At 41.4% G+C, this 21789-nt stretch overlaps 1 long non-coding RNA gene across 15 annotated transcripts in view; it reads right to left on the reverse strand.

The window, feature by feature from the left end:
• LOC115198028 (uncharacterized) overlaps window positions 1-193 on the reverse strand; it is a 1761-nt gene extending 1568 nt beyond the window's left edge. For 12 of the 15 annotated variants that reach the window (XR_003879140.1, XR_003879150.1, XR_003879151.1 and 9 more), the window contains exon 1: window positions 1-57. This exon is cut by the window's left edge and continues 4 nt beyond it. This is a non-coding gene — a long non-coding RNA (uncharacterized LOC115198028). Of the gene's footprint in view, window positions 74-141 lie in introns of those variants that run through there. The other 3 variants (XR_003879147.1, XR_003879152.1, XR_003879146.1) reach the window with 3 other exon arrangements.
• Between the last annotated feature and the right edge of the window lie 21596 nt (window positions 194-21789).

Raw genomic sequence — 21789 nt, forward strand, 5'->3', positions numbered from 1 at the left:
CTATGGCTACCTGGGATGGACCTACCTGTCTATGGCTACCTGGGATGGACCTACCTGGCTATGGCTACCTGGGATGGACCTACCTGGCTATGGCTACCTGGGATGGACATACCTGGCTATGGCTACCTGGGATGGACATACCTGGCTATGGCTACCTGGGATGGACCTACCTGACCCGGGCTACCTGGGATTGACCTACCTGGGATGAGATTACATGTAGTGGGTCACCTCGTACCTACATGGAGAATAGACTGGCTATGGTGTCCTGGTCCCCTGTCCTGTATGGATGGTGGAGCTGTAACTACAGTATGGAGTAAAAGGTATGGCTATACCTTTCTGAGGTTTTGACTTGGTGTTGGTTGGTTACCTGGTGAGGTATTCTGTGTGTCATGGAGCTGTTACTTGGACCCCACGTACGGATCTGGAACAATTGTTTCACAATAAGAGTTCTGATCACTCAGATGACCAATTATGGAAACAATGGAACTTTGGGATCTTCTTATAAACCATCTATCTCTGAAACGGGACCTTGGGATCTTCTTATAAACCATATATCTCTGAAACGGGACCTTGGGATCTTCTTATAAACCATCTATCTCTGAAACGGGACCTTGGGATCTTCTTATAAACCATCTATCTCTGAAACGGGACCTTGGGATCTTCTTATAAACCATATATCTCTGAAACGGGACCTTGGGATCTTCTTATAAACCATATATCTCTGAACGGGACCTTGGGATCTCTTATAAACCATCTATCTCTGAAACGGGACCTTGGGATCTTCTTATAAACCATCTATCTCTGAAACGGGACCTTGGGATCTTCTTATAAACCATCTATCTCTGAAACGGGACCTTGGGATCTTCTTATAAACCATCTATCTCTGAAACGGGACCTTGGGATCTTCTTATAAACCATATATCTCTGAAACGGGACCTTGGGATCTTCTTATAAACCATCTATCTCTGAACGGGACCTTGGGATCTTCTTATAAACCATCTATCTCTGAAACGGGACCTTGGGATCTTCTTATAAACCATATATCTCTGAAACGGGACCTTGGGATCTCTTATAAACCATATATCTCTGAAACGGGACCTTGGGATCTTCTTATAAACCATCTATCTCTGAAACGGGACCTTGGGATCTTCTTATAAACCATATATCTCTGAAACGGGACCTTGGGATCTTCTTATAAACCATATATCTCTGAAACGGGACCTTGGATCTTCTTATAAACCATATATCTCTGAAACGGGACCTTGGGATCTTCTTATAAACCATATATCTCTGAAACGGGACCTTGGGATCTTCTTATAAACCATATATCTCTGAAACGGGACCTTGGGATCTTCTTATAAACCATATATCTCTGAAACGGGACCTTGGGATCTTCTTATAAACCATATCTCTGAAACGGGACCTTGGGATTTTCTTATAAACCATATATCTCTGAAACGGGACCTTGGGATCTTCTTGTAAACCATATATCTCTGAAACGGGACCTTGTCCACCATCACACACAGAGACACACACAGTACTGTTGTAGCTTACATGACACTACTAGGTTCACTCAATACTACTGAAACACGACGTCAACAACCGATGCAGATATTACAGACACAAAAAAATCTCTGGGAGATGTAGTCAGTGAACTGCTCTGAGATTTACCTGTAATGAGGCTGTCTCTACCTACGGTAACCATGGATACGAACACACAACTACAGTAGTGTTACAAGAACAACGCTGCGGTATTTTAAAAGTACAACGCCAGTATTGCCTATACCCTGCCTGTGTCTGTTCTATGGTCATATATCTGTCTGGCAGTCTGTGTCTATATCTGTACCATGATCTCACAGTATTGCATTGTTTTATTTCCTGTTTTTTTTTTTTTTTTTTACTACACTACCTCTGTCTGGCTTAACTGGCCAATCAGGGTTGGTTGTGTCTTTGACTAGCCAATCAGGGTTGGTTGTGTCTTTTTAACTGGCCAATCAGGGTTGGTTGTGTCTTTGACTGGCCAATCAGGGTTGGTTGTGTCTTTGACTGGCCAATCAGGGTTGGTTGTGTCTTTTTAACTGGCCAATCAGAGTTGGTTGTGTCTTTGACTGGCCAATCAGAGTTTGTTGTGTTGTTGCCAATAACTGCCATTTTGAAAACCAGGGCCATGTTCAGAAGGAAAACGTTTTGGAACGTTCCAGATAGAAATGCAATGAATAGAGCCGCTGTGATTCAGTATTTTACATGTCAGAGAGGCATGTTGCGTTTTATATTGAACAAAAATATAAACTCATGTTTCATGAGCTGAAATAAAATATTCCAGAAATGTTCCATATGCACAAAAAGCTTATTTCTTTTAAAATGTTGCGCACAAATTTGTTTACATCCTTATCTTGTTAGTGAGCATTTCTCCTTTGCCAAGATAATCCATCCACTTGATAGGTGTGGCATATCAAGAAGCTGCTTAAACTGTATGATCATTACACAGGTGCACCTTGTGCTGGGGGGGACAATAAAAGGCCATTCTAAAAATGTGCAGTTCCCTCAAGTTTTCAGGGAGCGTGCAAATCTGTTGCCAAATAATTGAATGTTCATTTCTCTACCATAAGCCGCCTCCAACGTTGTTTTGGAGAATTTGTCGGTATGTCTAACAGGACTCACAACCAGCTTCTTCGCCTGCGGGATCATCTGAGACCAGCCACCCGGACAGCTGATGAAACTGACGAGTATTTATATCTGTAATAAAGCCCTTTTGTGTGGAAAAACGAATTCTGATTGGCTCAGCCTGGCTCCCAAGTGGGTGGGCCTATGCCCTCCCAGGCCCATCCATGGCTGAGCCTCTGCCCAGGTCATGGGGAAATCCATAGATTAGGGCCTAATGAATTTATTTAAATTGACTGATTTTTTTCCTTTTGTGAACTGTAACTCTGCAAATCTTTTAAACGTCTGCGTCCTGCTGAACGTGGCCCTGGAGGTTTCTAGAGTTAGCCCCTGGCGGTTTCTAGAGTTAGCCCCCGCCACCTTGTTTCTAGAGTTAGCCCCTGGAGGTTTCTAGAGTTAGCCCCTGGAGGTTTCTAGAGTTAGCCCCTGGAGGTTTCTAGAGTTAGCCCCTGGAGGTTTCTAGAGTTAGCCCCTGGAGGTTTCTAGAGTTAGCCCCTGGCGGTTTCTAGAGTTAGCCCCTGGCGGTTTCTAGAGTTAGCCCCTGGCGGTTTCTAGAGTTAGCCCCTGGCGGTTTCTAGAGTTAGCCCCTGGAGGTTTCTAGAGTTAGCCCCTGGAGGTTTCTAGAGTTAGCCCCTGGCGGTTTCTAGAGTTAGCCCCTGGAGGTTTCTAGAGTTAGCCCCTGGAGGTTTCTAGAGTTAGCCCCTGGCGGTGTTCTAGAGTTAGACCTGGAGGTTTCTAGAGTTAGCCCCTGGCGGTTTCTAGAGTTAGCCCCTGGCGGTTTCTAGAGTTAGCCCCTGGCGGTTTCTAGAGTTAGCCCCTGGCGGTTTCTAGAGTTAGCCCCTGGCGGTTTCTAGAGTTAGCCCCTGGCGGTTTCTAGAGTTAGCCCCTGGAGGTTTCTAGAGTTAGCCCCCGCCACCTTGTTTCTAGAGTTAGCCCCTGGCGGTTTCTAGAGTTTGCCCCCGCCACCTTGTTGACAATCAATGTTACAGTAACATTCTGGAAACCTTCTAGAAACTTTTTTCAACGTTGTTCGTTGGTTGTTTTTGGTTGGGAGGGACTGGCTGCAAAATAACATGTCTGTGTAATCTCAGTGGATACATCCCAAATGGCACCCTATTCCCTAGATAGTGCACTACTTTAGACCAGAGCCCTATAGAACCCTATTCCCTATATAGTACACTACTTTAGACCAGAGTCCTATGGGACCCTATTCCCTATATAGTGCACTACTTTAGACCAGAGCCCTATAGGACCCTATTCCCTATATATATAGTGCACTACTTTAGACCAGAGCCCTATGGGACCCTATTCCCTATATAGTGCACTACTTTAGACCAGAGCCCTATGGGACCCTATTCCCTATATAGTGCACTACTTTAGACCAGAGCCCTATGGGACCCTATTCCCTATATAGTGCACTACTTTAGACCAGAGCCCTATGGGACCCTATTCCCTAGATAGTGCACTACTTTAGACCAGAGCCCTATGGAACCCTATTCCCTATATAGTGCACTACTTTAGACCAGAGCCCTATAGAACCCTATTCCCTATATAGTGCACTACTTTAGACCAGAGCCCTATAGAACCCTATTCCCTATATATAGTGCACTACTTTAGACCAGGGCCCTATGGGTCCTGAATAGGATCCATGTGAATGCAGATTTAGAACAACTGACTTAAGTGTTTCAAAGACAAATAGTCATCAAATTTGATACAAAGATAAAGGTTTATTTTTGTATGGAAGCAGAGAGCGAAACACAGTATTACTGATCCTGAAACAAACAGCTCCTAAGATTTAATCAATTAAATTGATTATGAATGGAGTAGTAGAACAACTGGAAAACAATTCATGTTTGTAGATAAATATCCAAGCAGGAGTTGAACCTTAAACTCTCCAACAGTCGTTCAGGGTTAAAACAGTTACGATTTCTACATCAAATGTCTGCTTCCCTAACGACGCCCTATACCCCGTATAGCTGCTTCCCTAACGATGCCCTATACCCCGTATAGCTGCTTCCCTAACGACGCCCCATACCCCGTATAGCTGCTTCCCTAACGACGCCCTATACCCCGTGTAGCTGCTTCCCTAACGACGCCCTATACCCCGTATAGCTGCTTCCCTAACGACGCCCTATACCCCGTATAGCTGCTTCCCTAACGATGCCCTATACCCCGTATAGCTGCTTCCCTAACGATGCCCTATACCCCGTATAGCTGCTTCCCTAACGATGCCCTATACCCCGTATAGCTGCTTCCCTAACGACGCCCTATACCCCGTGTAGCCGCTTCCCTAACGACGCCCTATACCCCGTGTAGCCGCTTCCCTAACGACGCCCTATACCCCGTGTAGCTGCTTCCCTAACGACGCCCTATACCCCGTGTAGCTGCTTCCCTAACGACGCCCTATACCCCGTATAGCTGCTTCCCTAACGACGCCCTATACCCCGTATAGCTGCTTCCCTAACGACGCCCTGTGTAGCTGCTTCCCTAACGACGCCCTATACCCCGTGTAGCTGCTTCCCTAACGACGCCCTATACCCCGTGTAGCTGCTTCCCTAACGACGCCCTATACCCCGTGTAGCTGCTTCCCTAACGACGCCCTATACCCCGTGTAGCTGCTTCCCTAACGACGCCCTATACCCTGTATAGTTGCTTCCCTAACGACGCCCTATACCCCGTATAGCTGCTTCCCTAACGACGCCCTATACCCCGTGTAGCTGCTTCCCTAACGACGCCCTATACCCTGTATAGTTGCTTCCCTAACGACGCCCTATACCCCGTGTAGCTGCTTCCCTAACGACGCCCTATACCCCGTATAGTTGCTTCCCTAACGACGCCCTATACCCCGTGTAGCTGCTTCCCTAACGACGCCCTATACCCCGTATAGTTGCTTCCCTAACGACGCCCTATACCCTGTATAGCTGCTTCCCTAACGACGCCCTATACCCCGTGTAGCTGCTTCCCTAACGACGCCCTATACCCCGTGTAGCTGCTTCCCTAACGACGCCCTATACCCCGTGTAGCTGCTTCCCTAACGACGCCCTATACCCCGTGTAGCTGCTTCCCTAACGACGCCCTATACCCTGTGTAGTGCACTGCGTTTGACCAGGTCTCTAATAGAGTGCCATTTGGAACACAGTCCAGATGTTTGATTATGTATGTAATAGATTTGACATTATTATAGTCAGAAATGGGTGTTTTTATATATACACACACACACACACACACACGATCTGTGTAGATAATACATGCCAAACCTTTTTGATTGTCTGTAAAATGATGTTGCACATTTTCAAAGTTAGACAGGCTGTACATTTCAATAAATTTGTATGCAATTTGTAATTATTATTATTATTTTTTTACACCTTTGTCTCTTTTAATGAATTAACTCCTAGCCAGACATTCCAGGACAACGTGGAAGAATATGAACCTGGTTTCTGTTTGGATTCATAACAGTATATTTCTATTGAAAGTAATTTTTAGTTCAGGACTAGGCTTAATCTGTCTGAGAAACCTGTCCATAGTGTTAAAATGAAGGCTCTTTTGCTTAAATGTATAGCGAGTCTCTCTAGCTATACTGCCCAAACCTCCAGGAGGGGTATCTCTCCAGGAACAGGGTTGGAGTTAAAACCTCCAGGAGGGTCTCTCTCCAGGAACAGGGTTGGAGTTAAAACCTCCAGGAGGGTTTCTCTCCGGGAACAGGGTTGGAGTTAAAACCTACAGGAGGGTATCTCTCCAGGAACAGGGTTGGAGTTAAAACCTACAGGAGGGTATCTCTCCAGGAACAGGGTTGGAGTTAAAACCTCCAGGAGGGGTATCTCTCCAAGAACAGGGAAGAAGAGATCTCAGTGACTTTGAAAGAGGGCTCTCCAAGGACCACAGGTAGTTTACAGGGTAGGTCTCAGTCACCAGGTCTCAACCCAATTGAACACTTATGGGGAGATTCTGGAGCGGCGCCTGAGATGGCGTTCTCCACCACCGTCAACAAAACACCAAATGATGCAATTTCTCATAGAAGAATGATGTCACATCCCTCCAATAGATTTCCAGACACTTGTAGAATCTATGCCTACCCTTTCATGCGGTGAGGTCAGCGGGCCTACAGAGAACACCAGGTCTTTCTGTCCTGAACAACACATTTTAATGGTTTTAACGTTCCTCTCCCATGAGATCTGTTTAACCAACATGTTTAAGTCTGAGGCTCAAATAAAGTAAAACACACTGTTTAAAGAATTAAAACATTCTAAACTGTTGGAAAGTCAAATATTTAAATGTATGATTAAAAACAAACATTTGTTGTTCAGGACAGAAAGACCTGGTGTTCTCTGTAGGCCTGCTGACCTCACCGCATGAAAGGGTAGGAGGAGCTGAGAGAGACAGTGAGTTAGCATGTTTCTATAGATTGACTATGAGTTCAGGGTCAGTTAGCATGTTAGCATGTTTCTATAGGTTGACTATAGGTTCAGGGTCAGTTAGCATGTTTCTATAGATTGACTATGGGTTCAGGGTCAGTTAGCATGTTAGCATGTTTCTATAGATTGACTATGGGTTCAGGGTCAGTTAGCATGTTAGCATGTTTCTATAGATTGACTATGGGTTCAGGGTCAGTTAGCATGTTAGCATGTTTCTATAGATTGACTATGGGTTCAGGGTCTGTTAGCATGTTAGCATGTTTCTATAGATTGCCTATGGGTTCAGGGTCAGTTAGCATGTTTCTATAGATTGCCTATGGGTTCAGGGTCAGTTAGCATGTTAGCATGTTTCTATAGATTGCCTATAGGTTCAGGGTCAGTTAGCATGTTTCTATAGACTGACTATAGGTTCAGGGTCAGTTAGCATGTTAGCATGTTTCTATAGATTGACTATAGGTTCAGGGTCAGTTAGCATGTTAGCATGTTTCTGTAGATTGACTATAGGTTCAGGGTCAGTTAGCATGTTTCTATAGATTGACTATGGGTTCAGGGTCAGTTAGCATGTTAGCATGTTTCTATAGGTTGACTATAGGTTCAGGGTCAGTTAGCATGTTTCTATAGATTGACTATAGGTTCAGGGTCAGTTAGCATGTTTCAATAGATTGACTATAGGTTCAGGGTCTGTTAGCATGTTTCTATAGATTGACTATAGGTTCAGGGTCAGTTAGCATGTTTCTATAGATTGTTTCTATAGATAAAATAGGCCTCTAAAGATCGTGGACTTCAGGAAACAGCAGAGGGAGCACCCCCATATCCACATCGATGGGACAGTAGTGGAGAAGGTGGAAAGTTTTAAGTTCCTCGGAGGCTGAAGAAATTTGGCTTGTCACCTAAAACCCTGACAAACTTTTACAGATGCTCAATCGAGAACATACGGCAACTGCTCCGCCCGCAACCGCAGGGCTCTCCAGAGGGTAGTGAGGTCTGCACAACGCATCACCGGGGGCAAACTACCTGCCCTCCAGGACACCTACACCACCCGATGTCACAGGAAGGCCAAAAAGATCATCAAGGACAACAACCACCCGAGCCACTGCCTGTTCACACCGCTACCATCCAGAAGGCGAGGTCAGTACAGGTGCATCAAAGCTGGGACCGAGAGACTGAAAAACAGCTTCTATCTCAAGGCCATCAGACTGTTAAACAGCCATCACTAACACAGAGAGGCTGCTGGCAACATACAGACTTGAAATCATTGGCCACTTTAATAAATGGATCACTAGCCACTTTAAATAATGCCACTTTAATAATGTTTACATATCTTGCATCACTCATCTCATATGTATATACTGTATATTATACCATCTATTGCACCTTGTCTATGCCGCTCAGCCAGCGCTCATCCATATACTTATATGTACATATTCTCATTCACGCCTTTTAGATTTGTGTGTATTAGGTAGTTGTTGAGGATTTGTTAGATTACTTGTTAGATATTACTGCACTGTTGGGAACTAGAAGCACAAGCATTTTGCTGCACTCACATTAACATCTGCTAACCATGTTTATGTAACCAATAAAATGTGATTTGATTTGAATATGTTAACGATGGGCATGTTTCTAGACTTGGCTCTTAAACGGTTGATATTGAAAATGTAAATAAAATGAAAATTGAAACAAATATCAACTATTTTCACGTCCTGACCATAGTAAGCTGTTATTTTCTATGGTAGAGTAGGTCAGGGAGTGACGGGGGTTTTCTAGTTTAGATTTTCTATGTTGTTATGTTCTAGTTTTGTATTTCTATGTTGGGTTTTGTTTGGGATGCTCTCCAATTAGAGGCAGCTGGTCATCGTTGTCTCTAATTGGAGATCATACTTAAGTAGGTGTTTTTCCCCACCTGGGTTTGTGGGAGATTGATTGTGAGTACGTGTATGTTGTAACTCTTCGTCAGGGTTTTTTTTTTTTTTTTCAGTTTATTTTGTATGTATTGCATAGTTTCACAGTTTAATAAAGGAAATGTGGAACGATGCACAAGCTGCTCTATGGGCCGCTCCTTCATCCTACGACAATCGTGACACATGAGAGGTCAGGGAAATCATCAGTCATCGTCACATTCCAAAGCAATACTTTCAATGGGTATTATCTATCTAAAGACACTTCCATGCAAAGGGTGGCTACTTTGAAGAATCTCAAATATAAAAAATATATTTTGATTTGTTTAACACTTTTTTTGGTTACTACATGATTCCATATGTGTTATTTCACTACCATTCTACAATGTATTAATAAAGAAACTCTGGAAGGAGTAGGTCTGCCCAAACTTTTGACTGGTACTGTACCCCCTCTCCTCCCCTCACCCCTCTCCTCCTCACCCCCTCTCATCCCCTTTCATCCCCTCCTCTTCTCCCCTCACCCCCTCCTCTCCTCCTTAATTACACAGTAGTTGTGGTTCCATGGTGCAACAATCTAGAATCCTCTCTGAAACACCTGAAACAAAAAAACACTAGACACAGTTAAAACCTGAGACACACTTACCACAGACCTGAGACACACCTACCACAGCTGAGACAGAGGTAGACAGAGGTAGACCAGCTAAATGACCTGAGTCACCACTTACAACTGATGAAAGTAAGCTAAATAAGCAAATACTGTCTGAGTCTGTAGGTATGGGGAAAACCCACCCACATCTCCTCTCTAATAGACAGAACCACTGTCCTCCCTCTCCTCCCTCTCTCCTCTCCTCCCTCTCTCCCTCTCTCCTCCCTCTCTCATAGACAGAACCACTGTCCTCTCCTCCCTCCTCTCCTCCCTCTCTCCTCTCCTCCCCTACCCACATCTCCTCTCTTATAGACAGAACCACTGTCCTCTCTCTTTCTTCTCCCTCTCTTCTTCTCTCTCTCTCTCCAGCCATGTGTTCCAGCTTAGCATCACCTCCTCTTTCTGTCTGTTTGTTCCTCTTCCTCCTCCTCAGAGTAACCTTCATCACATCAACAGGAACAGGTCAGTACAACACTAACTATTAATATCGACTGTATTTAAAGCTCAACTTATACACTTTATACACTAACTAAACCTTTAACTCAGTTAGACTGTCACTTTATTTACTAACTAAACCTTTAACTCAGTTAGACTGTCCCTTTATTTACTAACTAAACCTTTAACTCAGTTAGACTGTCCCTTTATTTACTAACTAAACCTTTAACTCACTGTTAAACTGTCCCTTTATTTACTAACTAAACCTTTAACTCAGTTAAACTGTCACTTTATTTACTAACTAAACCTTTAACTCACATACGTCTCACATTGAGCAGCGTTACACGCAATGTGAATAGTCAGATTAATATAATACTGTAGTTTGATTTAAACGCTTACACGCATTGCAAGAAGAATGGTTTCCCTAATAATCCTATTTTACATGGACACACATCTATAATCGGGCTACTGGTGAGACTTTGATAAATGCAGGAAACTGCCTCTGAAAATAAACGTTCCACCCCACAGTGATCATGCTGTGTTTGGGAATCCCATGTGGTTCTGAGTTCGGACATATAAAGTTTGTATGTGAGAACTATTTCTCAGATCTGTACTTTCAGTTGTTTTCGGAAACTCACTTATCTCGTGTATGTGAGGGAGGCTGCTGGTACAGATCAAATACACCGCTGGACCGCTGATGAAGCTGTTTACGTGTCCTAATAATTAGAAAGACGGACCAGAAAACGAGGTGTTTTTAATCGGCGTTTTCTTTACTTCGATTATGACCTCGTGCTGATTTAAGATGAGAAGAGTAAAGGTGTTTACATTCATTAATTAATTAATTTATTTCACCTTTATTTAACCAGGTAGGCTAGTAGAGAACAAGTCCTTTATTTACAGCTGTGACCTGGCCAAGATAAAGCAAAGCAGTTCAATACATACAACAACACAGAGTTACACATGGAGTAAAACAAACATACAGTCAATAACACAGTAGAAAAATAAGTCTATATACAATGTGAGCAAATGACTAATGCCATACTCAACCTAATGTCAAAATCAGTCTAGGATGTAATTATTCGTGTGCATGTAAACATACTCATTCACATCAATTAATCATTTTGCGAGAAAAGTTTGAGGTGTGCAGGCTTATCTGAAATCTGAACCGGAACCCTAAACACAGGCTAGCCTAAATCCCTCTGGCCTAAATCCCTCTGGCCTAAATCCCTCTAGCCTAAATCCCTCTAGCCTAAATCCATCTAGTCTAAATCCCTCTGGTCTAAATCCCTCTGGTCTAAATCCCTCTGGCCTAAATCTCTCTAGCCTAAATCCCTCTAGCCTAAATCCCTCTGGCCTAAATCCCTCTAGCCTAAATCCCTCTGGCCTAAATCCCTCTAGCCTAAATCCCTCTGGCCTAAATCCCTCTAGCCTAAATCCCTCTGGCCTAAATCCCTCTAGTCTAAATCCCTCTAGCCTAAATCCCTCTAGCCTAAATCCCTCTAGCCTACATCTTTCTGGCCTAAATCTCTCTGGCCTACCTCTCTCTGGCCTAAATCTCTCTAGCCTAAATCTCTCTGGCCTAAATCCCTCTAGCCTAAATCTTTCTGGCCTAAATCTCTCTGGCCTAAATCTCTCTAGCCTAAATCTCTCTGGCCTAAATCTCTCTGGCCTAAATCTCTCTGGCCTAAATTCCACAGGACTAAATCCCTCTAGCCTAAATCCATCTAGTCTAAATCCCTCTGGTCTAAATCCCTCTAGTCTAAATCCCTCTAGTCTAAATCCCTCTAGCCTAAATCCCTCTGGCCTAAATCCCTCTAGCCTAAATCCCTCTAGACAGTCTGGCAGAGAGTTATTAGTTACTGAGTGTTAATAATGTATGAAGCTTAAAGATCCAATGCAAATGTTTTTTTTTATATCAATATCAAATCATTTCTGGGCAATAATTAAGTACCTTACTGCAACAGTTTTCCATTAAAATTGTCAAAAAGAAACAAAAATAGCTTTTTTAGCAAAAAACTCTCAAGCAAGAATTTAGCTAAGACTGTCTGGGAGTGGTCTGAGTGGGGAGGGGGAAACTGAAAACGATCTGTTATTGGCCGAGAGGTTTGGAACTCTGTTATTGGCCGAGAGGTTTGGAACTCTGTTATTGGCCGAGAGGTTTGGAACTCTGTTATTGGCAGAGAGGTTTGGAACTCTGTTATTGGCCGAGAGGTTTGGAACTCTGTTATTGGCAGAGAGGTTTGGAACTCTGTTATTGGCCTATTAACTAATTGACCACCTGGTGGTCAAGCCAAAACTCCACCCATGCAAAACCTGCTGATTAGAAAGTCCTGTGTAGATTGTATTTTCAACCTTCAACTATCAGAATTTTAAAAAAAAATGCTTTTACAGAGATAGTTTCATTAGCTTTTGTACAATATGATACACAATATAGTAAAAACAGATTGTCGACTGCAATGGGCCTTTAACTTCTATGGGCTAGGTGGGACGCTAGCGCGGATCTTCAGCACTACGGATTGAATCCAGTCCTTAGTGTTTGAGTTGTGTCGAGGTGAATAGTTGCACCATTTAACCTGTCTGGGAACCTGGGACGCTTGCGTCCCACCCTAGTCAACAGCCAGTGGAATTGCGTGAAATACAAATACCTCAAAAATGCTATAACTTCAATTTCTCAAACATATGACTATTTTACACCATTGTAAAGACAAGACTCTCGTTAATCTAACCACATTGTCCGATTTCAAAAAGGCTTTACAGTGAAAGCAAAACATTAGATTATGTCAGGAGAGTACCCTGCCAAAAATAATCACACAGCCATTTTCAAAGCAAGCATATATGTCACAAAAACCAAAACCGCAGCAATAACCTTTGATGATCTTCATCAGATGACACTCCTAGGACATTATGTTATACAATACATGCATGTTTTGTTCAATCAAGTTCATATTTATATCAAAAAACAGCTTTTTACATTAGCATGTGATGTTCAGAACTAGCATATCCACCGAAAACTTCCGGTGAATTTACTAAATTACTCACGATTAACGTTCACAAAATACATAACAATTATTTTAAGAATTATAGATACAGAACTCCTTTATGCAATCGCGGTGTCAGATTTTAAAATAGCTTTCGGCGAAAGCACATTTTGCAATATTCTGAGTACATAACTCGGCCATCACGGCTAGCTATTTGACACCCACCAAGTTTGGGACAACCTAAACTCAGAATTACTATTAGAAAAATCGGATTACCTTTGCTGTTCTTCGTCAGAATGCACTCCCAGGACTTCTACTTAAACAACAAATGTTGTTTTGTTTCCAAATAATCCATAGTTATATTCAAATAGCTCCGTTTTGTTCGTGCGTTCAGGTCACTATCCAAAGGGTGACGCGCGAGCGCATTTCGTGACAAAAAAATTCAAAATATTCCATTACTGTATTTAGAAGCATGTCAAACGCTGTTTAAAATCAATTTTTATGCTATTTTTCTCGTAAAATAGCGATAATATTCCAACTGGGCAACGTTGTATTCATACAAAGGCTGAAAGAAAAAAAATGGGGTAGTCTCGTGGACGCGCATCTCAGTGTCATTGTCCCCAGGCTGACCACTCACAAATTCTGCTGCTGTTCTTTGCCCAGAGACAGCAGACACCCCATTCCACTTTCTGGCACCTTCTGAGAGCCAATGGAAGTCTTAGAAAGTATCACGTTACAGCACAGATGCTGTAATGTCGATAGAGATGTAACAGAAGGACAACAAATTGTCAGACAGGGCACTTCCTGTATGGAATCTTCTCAGGTTTTTGCCTGCCATATGAGTTCTGTTATACTCAAGGACACCATTCAAACAGTTTTAGAAACTTTAGAGTGTTTTCTATCCAAATCTACTAATTATATGCATATTCTAGTTTCTGGGCAGGAGTAGTAACCAGATTAAATCAGGTAAGTTTTTTATCCGGCCGTGCAAATACTGCCCCCTAGCCCCAACAGGTTTTAACACTGATGCCAAGTTGAACATTTCTTTTCTGATGAAATATGTATGTCTGGGATGAGATCACTTCAGAAGAACAACCACAGCTACTGTTAATCTGTGTGGAACAGGGTTTACCTTGGCAGTGTTTTAGAGGTGGGATACAGACTGAAAGTGCTATGCCATTTCAGTCATATCAATGTTTTTGGACAAACAACATATGACTTTTACACTTTCCAGTGTTATTGTTAAATAGTAGTGTTATTGTTAAATTATAGTTTTATTGTTAATTGATAGTGCTATTGTTAAATGTGTGTTTTAAATGTTTGTGTTATGCACTGAAGATGCACGCTGTAGCGCAATCAAAATTCAGAGGCAAAGTTCCCGCGTTTGTGGATACTGCATTCACGGTAACCGCTGCGTATGTCGACTCAATTGGAAATTACTTTTACATTTGAATCGCGCTACAGCGCGGATCTTCAGCACTACGGATTGAATCCAGTCCTTAGTGTTTGAGTTGTGTCGAGGTGAATAGTTGCACCATTTAACCTGTCTGGGAACCTGGGACGCTTGCGTCCCACCCTAGTCAACAGCCAGTGGAATCGCGTGAAATACAAATACCTCATAAATGCTATAACTTAAATTTCTCAAACATATGACTATTTTACACCATTTTATAGATACACCTCTCCTGAATTGAACCACGTTGTCCGATTTCAAAAAGGCTTTACAGCAAAAGCAAAACATTAGATTATGTTAGGAGAGTACCCTGCCAAAAAAAATCACACTGCCATTTTCAAAGCAACTAGCATGCATCACAAATACCCAAAACACAGCTAAATGCAGCACTAACCTTTGACAATCTTCATTAGATGACACTCCTAGGACATCATGTTACACAATACATGCATTTGTTGTTCGATAAAGTTCATATTTATATATAAAAACAGCATTTTACATCGGCGCATGACGTTTAGAAAATATTTTCCCTCAAATGCTTCCTGTGAATCAGTTCTACAATTTACAAAATTACTATTCGAACACATTGTTAAAATGTAATATTGTCATTCAAAGAATTATAGATTAACATCTCGTGAATGCAACCGCATTGCCAGATTTAAAAATAACTTTACTGGGAAATCACACTTTACAATAAACGAGGTGGTATGCTCAGAAAAATAGGCTAGGCGATACAGGTTAGCGCCATCTTGGAACCATCTAAAATCAAATATACTATTGTAAATATTCCCTTACCTTTGATTATCTTCATCAGAAGGCACTTCCAGGAATCCCAGGTCCACAACAAATGTAGTTTTGTTCGAAAAAGGGAATAATTTATGTCCCAATAGCTCCTTCTTGTTAGCGCGTTCCGAAGGCTACTCATAATGTACTGAAGCGCGCTGGACTTCTCATCACGAATGTGCAAAAAATATATATTTACGTTCGTTCAAACATGTCAAACGTTGTATAACATAAATCTTTAGGGCCTTTTTCAACCAGAGCTTCAATAATATTCAAGGGGGACGATTACATTGTCTTACTAAACATTTCGGAAGATGAGGCTACCCATGGGCGCCCGCGTCATAGTAGTAATGGCCCTCCCCCTGTGACCAACTTTCCAGGCCTCTCTTTGGGTCAGTTTCTACCATAGAAGACTCAAACCACTTTGTAAAGACTGTTGACATCTAGTGGAAGCCTTAGGAAGTGTTTCTCATAGGCAAAGTGTTGAAGGTGATTCCACAAATCAGATTTTCACTTCCTGCATGGAATCTTCTCAGATTTTGGCCTGCCATATGAGTTCTGTTATACTCACAGACACCATTCAAACAGTTTTAGAAACTTTAGAGTGTTTTCTATCCAAATCTACTAATTATATGCATATTCTAGTTACTGGGCAGGAGTAGTAACTAGATTAAATCGGGTACGTTTTTTATCCGGCCGTGCAAATACTGCCCCCTATCCCCAACAGGTTTTAATCTGAACACTGACCTCTCCCTCTAGATCAGACAGACCCTGACCCTGGGCTGACCTTTGACTCCTGGCTGACACGGTTCCAGGTCGTACAGCTAGACGGGTCACCGGTGTACCCCCCCTGTGGAAGAATCATACCCACACCATCACCACCACCACCACCACCATCACCACCACCGACTCCAACGGTCAAAACTTCCACAACAACTAAACCTTACTGGGTGGTTGACATAGATGGGTCACCTGTGAACCATTACCCCCCCCTGCAGGGTCATACCGGTGGAGCGACAACAGCCGGACCAACACCCGGACCAACACCTGACCACAAGACCACCGCCATCACAAGAAACGGTCAAAGCTAAAACCACAACCAGAACGACAGCTCCAACCACAACTACGACTGTGAACAGGAAAGACAACGTTAAACAACCGCTATTCGCCAAAACAGTTGGTCACCCCCCCAACCGCCGTTACCCAAAGTTGAACTTCCCCCTCCATCTGGCCAATAGCAGGCCAGCTCTGTCCAGCTACAATTTGCTCAGTTGCTTCAGACTTCCTGCTCATTGGCGGCTTCCTGGACACAGACTGCTCTCTAAGCCATTAGGAAGGCTCCCTCGCAAACACAGCGGGACAAATAGCATGGCGTGGACCAATAGCAAGAGGAACAGAGACTTGGTGTCGTTACTGAAGAGGAGCAACAGACAGTCTGTCCTTCTGTCAGTCCTGAGGAGAGGACAGACTGACAGACAGAACATTGTAGGCTCCTCTTCTGAAGAGAGGGGCTATAGAAATAGAATGAATAGAACAGGCTTGGAACCTCTAACCCTGGTCATATGACTGGTGAATAGAATGAATAGAACAGGCTGGGAACCTCTAACCCTGGTAATATGACTGGTAAACTCATGTGTACAATTGCAATGGCTGCCTGGTATTGCGATGCAATAATTTCCATGGTAATGTAGAATGTTCATTCAAATGATGCTGATTGTGGCTCATGCAATGGAATTTATATTTTGTAATGTCAGTTGTTGATTTAACAAATCACAGCAAAGTTTGATGGGTACACTTCCTGCTTTTACTTCCTGCTTTGCTCCTGTGGGTTCACTTGCAAAGGACGCCAGTCCACCCATTACGCAGGCATAGACTTGAATGAGGACCCACATTCCATTCATTTTAATTCTATGTTATGGACAACCAGTTTATTGGACGCTGGACAGATTCAGAGACGGATTCATTGTCTGTCTCATTTACAAAACACATTTGCTGGACAGATAATATTCTAATATAATAAGTATTATTATTACTAATCATACGTGAGGTATAACAGTGTTAACTGTTATATAAAATGTCTAAAATAAATCTATCATAAAATACACTGCTACAATTCACTTCCTGTAGTAGTTGAGCTAAAACATAAGTGATGACAGTAATCAATGATACAATATAATAAGTGATGACATTATATTGTATAATTGATTGCTAAGTGATGCAACTATATTGCATCATTCAAATTGTAAATGTGATTTTTAATACATTTACAAAAAAAATCTAAAAACCTCTTTTTGCTTTGTCCTTATGGGGTATTGTGATGTCATTATGGGGTATTGTGATGTCATTATGGGGTACTGTGATGTCATTATGGGGTACTGTGATGTCATTATGGGGTATTGTGATGTCATTATGGGGTATTGTGATGTCATTATGGGGTATTGTGATGTCATTATGGGGTATTGTGATGAAATTTTCGGGTATTGTGATGTCATTGTGGGGTATTGTGATGTCGTTATGGGGTATTGTGATGTCGTTATGGGGTATTTTGATGTCATTATGGGGTATTGTGATGTCATTGTGGGGTATTGTGATGTCATTGTGGGGTATTGTGATGTCGTTATGGGGTATTGTGATGTCGTTATGGGGTATTGTGATGTCATTATGGGGTATTGTGTGTAGAAAAAAAATATAAATTCTAGAATAAGGCTGTAATGTAACAAAATGTGGGAAAGTCAAGGGGTCTGAATACTTTCCAAATGCACAGTATATATAGAGAAAATATGTATTTCCTAATATTTCTATATTTCTTAATTCCATCCTTTTACTTTTTAGATTTGTGTGTATTGTTGTGAATTGTTAGATATTACTGCACTGTTGGAGCCTGGAACACAAGCATTTAGCTAGACCCGCAATAACATCTGCTAAATACAGTATGTGCACGCGACCAATAAATGTTGATTTGATTTGAATATCCTCTCTTATAGAGTTCTTAGAAACATCTATCTTCCCATTACATTATAAATAATTTGATTCTATACGCAAAGCAATACCTTCAGAACTTACTCAATTAATGAAATCTCATTTGTGTTTTGGAGAACATGTCAAGATAGATGGTTATGTTAGAAGGTTGCCCCCTGCTGGGTAAGAAATGTAATAATGCATTCTTAATTAATTAAGGGAACTTTATCTCCAACAACAAGCTCTCTCTCCCAGATGGAAATTCTCTGTAACACACACACATATATACATATATATATATATATATATATATATTATATATGATATTGAATGGAAGAAAGCTTGGTTGCTCCCTGCCACATTTTGTAAATCAAATAAAGTAAATAAATTCACTTCAACATCTTGCACAAAATATACCCTCGTAATAACTTGTCTGGACTTCGAGGACATGACGCCTTTTCGGTGATAAAGAAGAGGACACTATTATACATATTATTATGTGACTCTGTGAAGTTATTTTGGAAGGAGTTAAGTAATTAAATGTTTAACTTAATTAATAATTTACAATGAAAGATGTAATTTGTTATTATTCAAATGAAAACAAAGCTACTTGAGTTAGTTGTTAATTTCTTCATGCTCTCTTGTCAATTTTACACAAACTAATGTCTGAAATCTGTCGCCAAATGCAATATATTTTTTTACTTGAAATCAAATATTAGTCAATAACAACAACAACCAAAAAATGTATTCTTACAACTCTATCATAGGTTTATACAATTGTAACCCCTGACATTTTTCTGTTTATTTTACTAGAGGTACTTTTTAACTTTTAAAACTGTTGTCACTGGCAATTCATGTGCAGTGATTTGCATTTGTTGTGTTTTGTTTATTCGCATTACTTTAATGTTATTTCATGTTTCTTATTAAGAAGAGAATATACTTCTAGTGATGTCCTATGTTTATTTATATTGTAATTATAAATGTTACCAAATGTTCTGAGAACCAGGAGGATTCCGGTCTCAGCTGAACCGGCGGACAACCGCTGCGTTCACCACCTGCCGGTTTGTTGACCGATTTAGCCGACTAAATGTTCTGTACAAAAGACTTTCACATCCTTATCAGATCGATATCATTCTAATCGATCAACGTAAAAGCCGCGTGGGACAAGCCCAGATGATTTCCAGTCCAATTGATCCTGGGTAAAGACCCGACGGTAACGAAATAACGGCAGTCTGCTCTTCTAGACCAGCAGAGGGACAATGTGAACGATTAAGGTTTTTGAGGAAAAGTTCATTGTTGTGTAATTCTTTATCATAAGAAAAATAAATCTGATACTCCTAAACTTCTATTCAATATTGCATTTAACTCTATTCTACTCAAAATGCAGTTGGTTTGGTAATATTATGAATCAGACCCACTGGCTAAATGAAACCGGTAGAAGTTATTAAAGCATAAGACGGTAAGGTTTTAGCCCTGGTGCCAGTCTGTTTCTGTTCTCAGCACAAACTCCTTGTGGAAAATTGGTCGAATCAAAGTTTGTTCCCATGTAATTTCAACCAACAAAAATCAACGTGATGACGTTGAATCAACGAGGAAAAACTTAAGTCTTTTAGTCATTTTTTTCTCCCACCCAACTTTGAACCTAAATCCAAAAACATGATGACTTTTTATTGTTGAATTCACCGTTAGTTGACGACTCAACCAAATGTAAATGAAAACTAGACGTTGAACTGACGTCTGTGCCCGGCGGGAATGGAAGTAGGTCGTTACTGGAGACGGTGTGAAGGTAATAGACTCAACGAAACGACATTACGACGAGCAGCAGCACCGCAGATATTATGATGAGAGAGATGCAACACTCACTCTCACAACATGGTAGCCAGGGGACTAAACCAGGAGAGAAGTTGAGCCTCACACTTCAACACTCTCTCTGTCAGCTGTTGTGGAAACCCACTATTCTGTTTACTATCTGTGTCACATAGCTGAGTCTACCTTTTAAGGTGTACTATAACAAACTAATAGCTGATTAGTGGTATGCAAGTAAGGCATTTCGTTGTACGATATCTACCATGTATATCTGTACATACAACTAATACAACTCAAAGTTGCACTATGCAGAAATTGCTCAATCATTTCCTGATTGCTTAAACTCTAATAGTTAATTTCAGTTTATGTGACAAAATTAATCTAGTATAGTGTAGAGTCATTGTACCATCTACATTTCTGTGAAATATATTTTCAATAACAAAAAATATTATTTTCAGCTGTTTGAAACTGGTGTCGGAACTAGAAGCACAAGCATTTCGCTACACTCGCAATAACACCTGCTAACCATGTGACCAATAACATCTGCTAACCATGTGACCAATAACATCTGCTAACCATGTGACCAATAACATCTGCTAACCATGTGACCAATAACATCTGCTAACCATGTGACCAATAACATCTGCTAACCATGTGACCAATAACATCTGCTGACCATGTGACCAATAACATCTGCTAACCATGTGACCAATAACATCTGCTAACCATGTGACCAATAACATCTGCTGACCATGTGACCAATAACATCTGCTGACCATGTGACCAATAACATCTGCTAACCATGTGACCAATAACATCTGCTAACCATGTGACCAATATCATCTGCTAACCATGTGACCAATAACATCTGCTAACCATGTGACCAATAAAATCTGCTAACCATGTGACCAATCACATCTACTAACCATGTGACCAATAACATCTGTTAACCATGTGACCAATAACACCTGCTAACCATGTGACCAATAACATCTGCTAACCATGTGACCAATAACATCTGCTAACCATGTGACCAATAACATCTGCTAACCATGTGACTAATAACATCTGCTAACCATGTGACCAATAACATCTGCTAACCATGTGACCATGTGACCAATAACATCTGCTAACCATGTGACCAATAACATCTGCTAACCATGTGACCAATAACATCTGCTGACCATGTGACCATGTGACCAATAACATCTGCTAACCATGTAACCATGTGACCAATAACATCTGCTAACCATGTGACCATGTGACCAAGAACATCTGCTAACCATGTGACCAATAACATATGCTAACCATGTGACCAATAACATCTGCTAACCATGTGACCATGTGACCAATCACACCTGCTAACCATGTGACCAATAACATCTGCTAACCATGTGACCAATAACATCTGCTAACCATGTGACCAATAACACCTGCTAACCATGTGACCAATAACATCTGCTAACCATGTGACCAATCACATCTACTAACCATGTGACCAATAACATCTGTTAACCATGTGACCAATAACACCTGCTAACCATGTGACCAATAAAATCTGCTAACCATGTGACCAATAACATCTGCTAACCATGTGACCAATACATCTTACATGTGACCAATAACATCTGCTAACCATGTGACCAACAACATCTGCTAACCATGTGACCAATAACATCTGCTAACCATGTGACCATGTGACCAATAACATCTGCTAACCATGTGACCAATAACATCTGCTAACCATGTGACCAATAACATC

The sequence above is a fragment of the Salmo trutta genome, chromosome 8, assembly GCF_901001165.1.
Source record: "Salmo trutta chromosome 8, fSalTru1.1, whole genome shotgun sequence".
Taxonomy (NCBI): Eukaryota; Metazoa; Chordata; class Actinopteri; order Salmoniformes; family Salmonidae; genus Salmo; species Salmo trutta.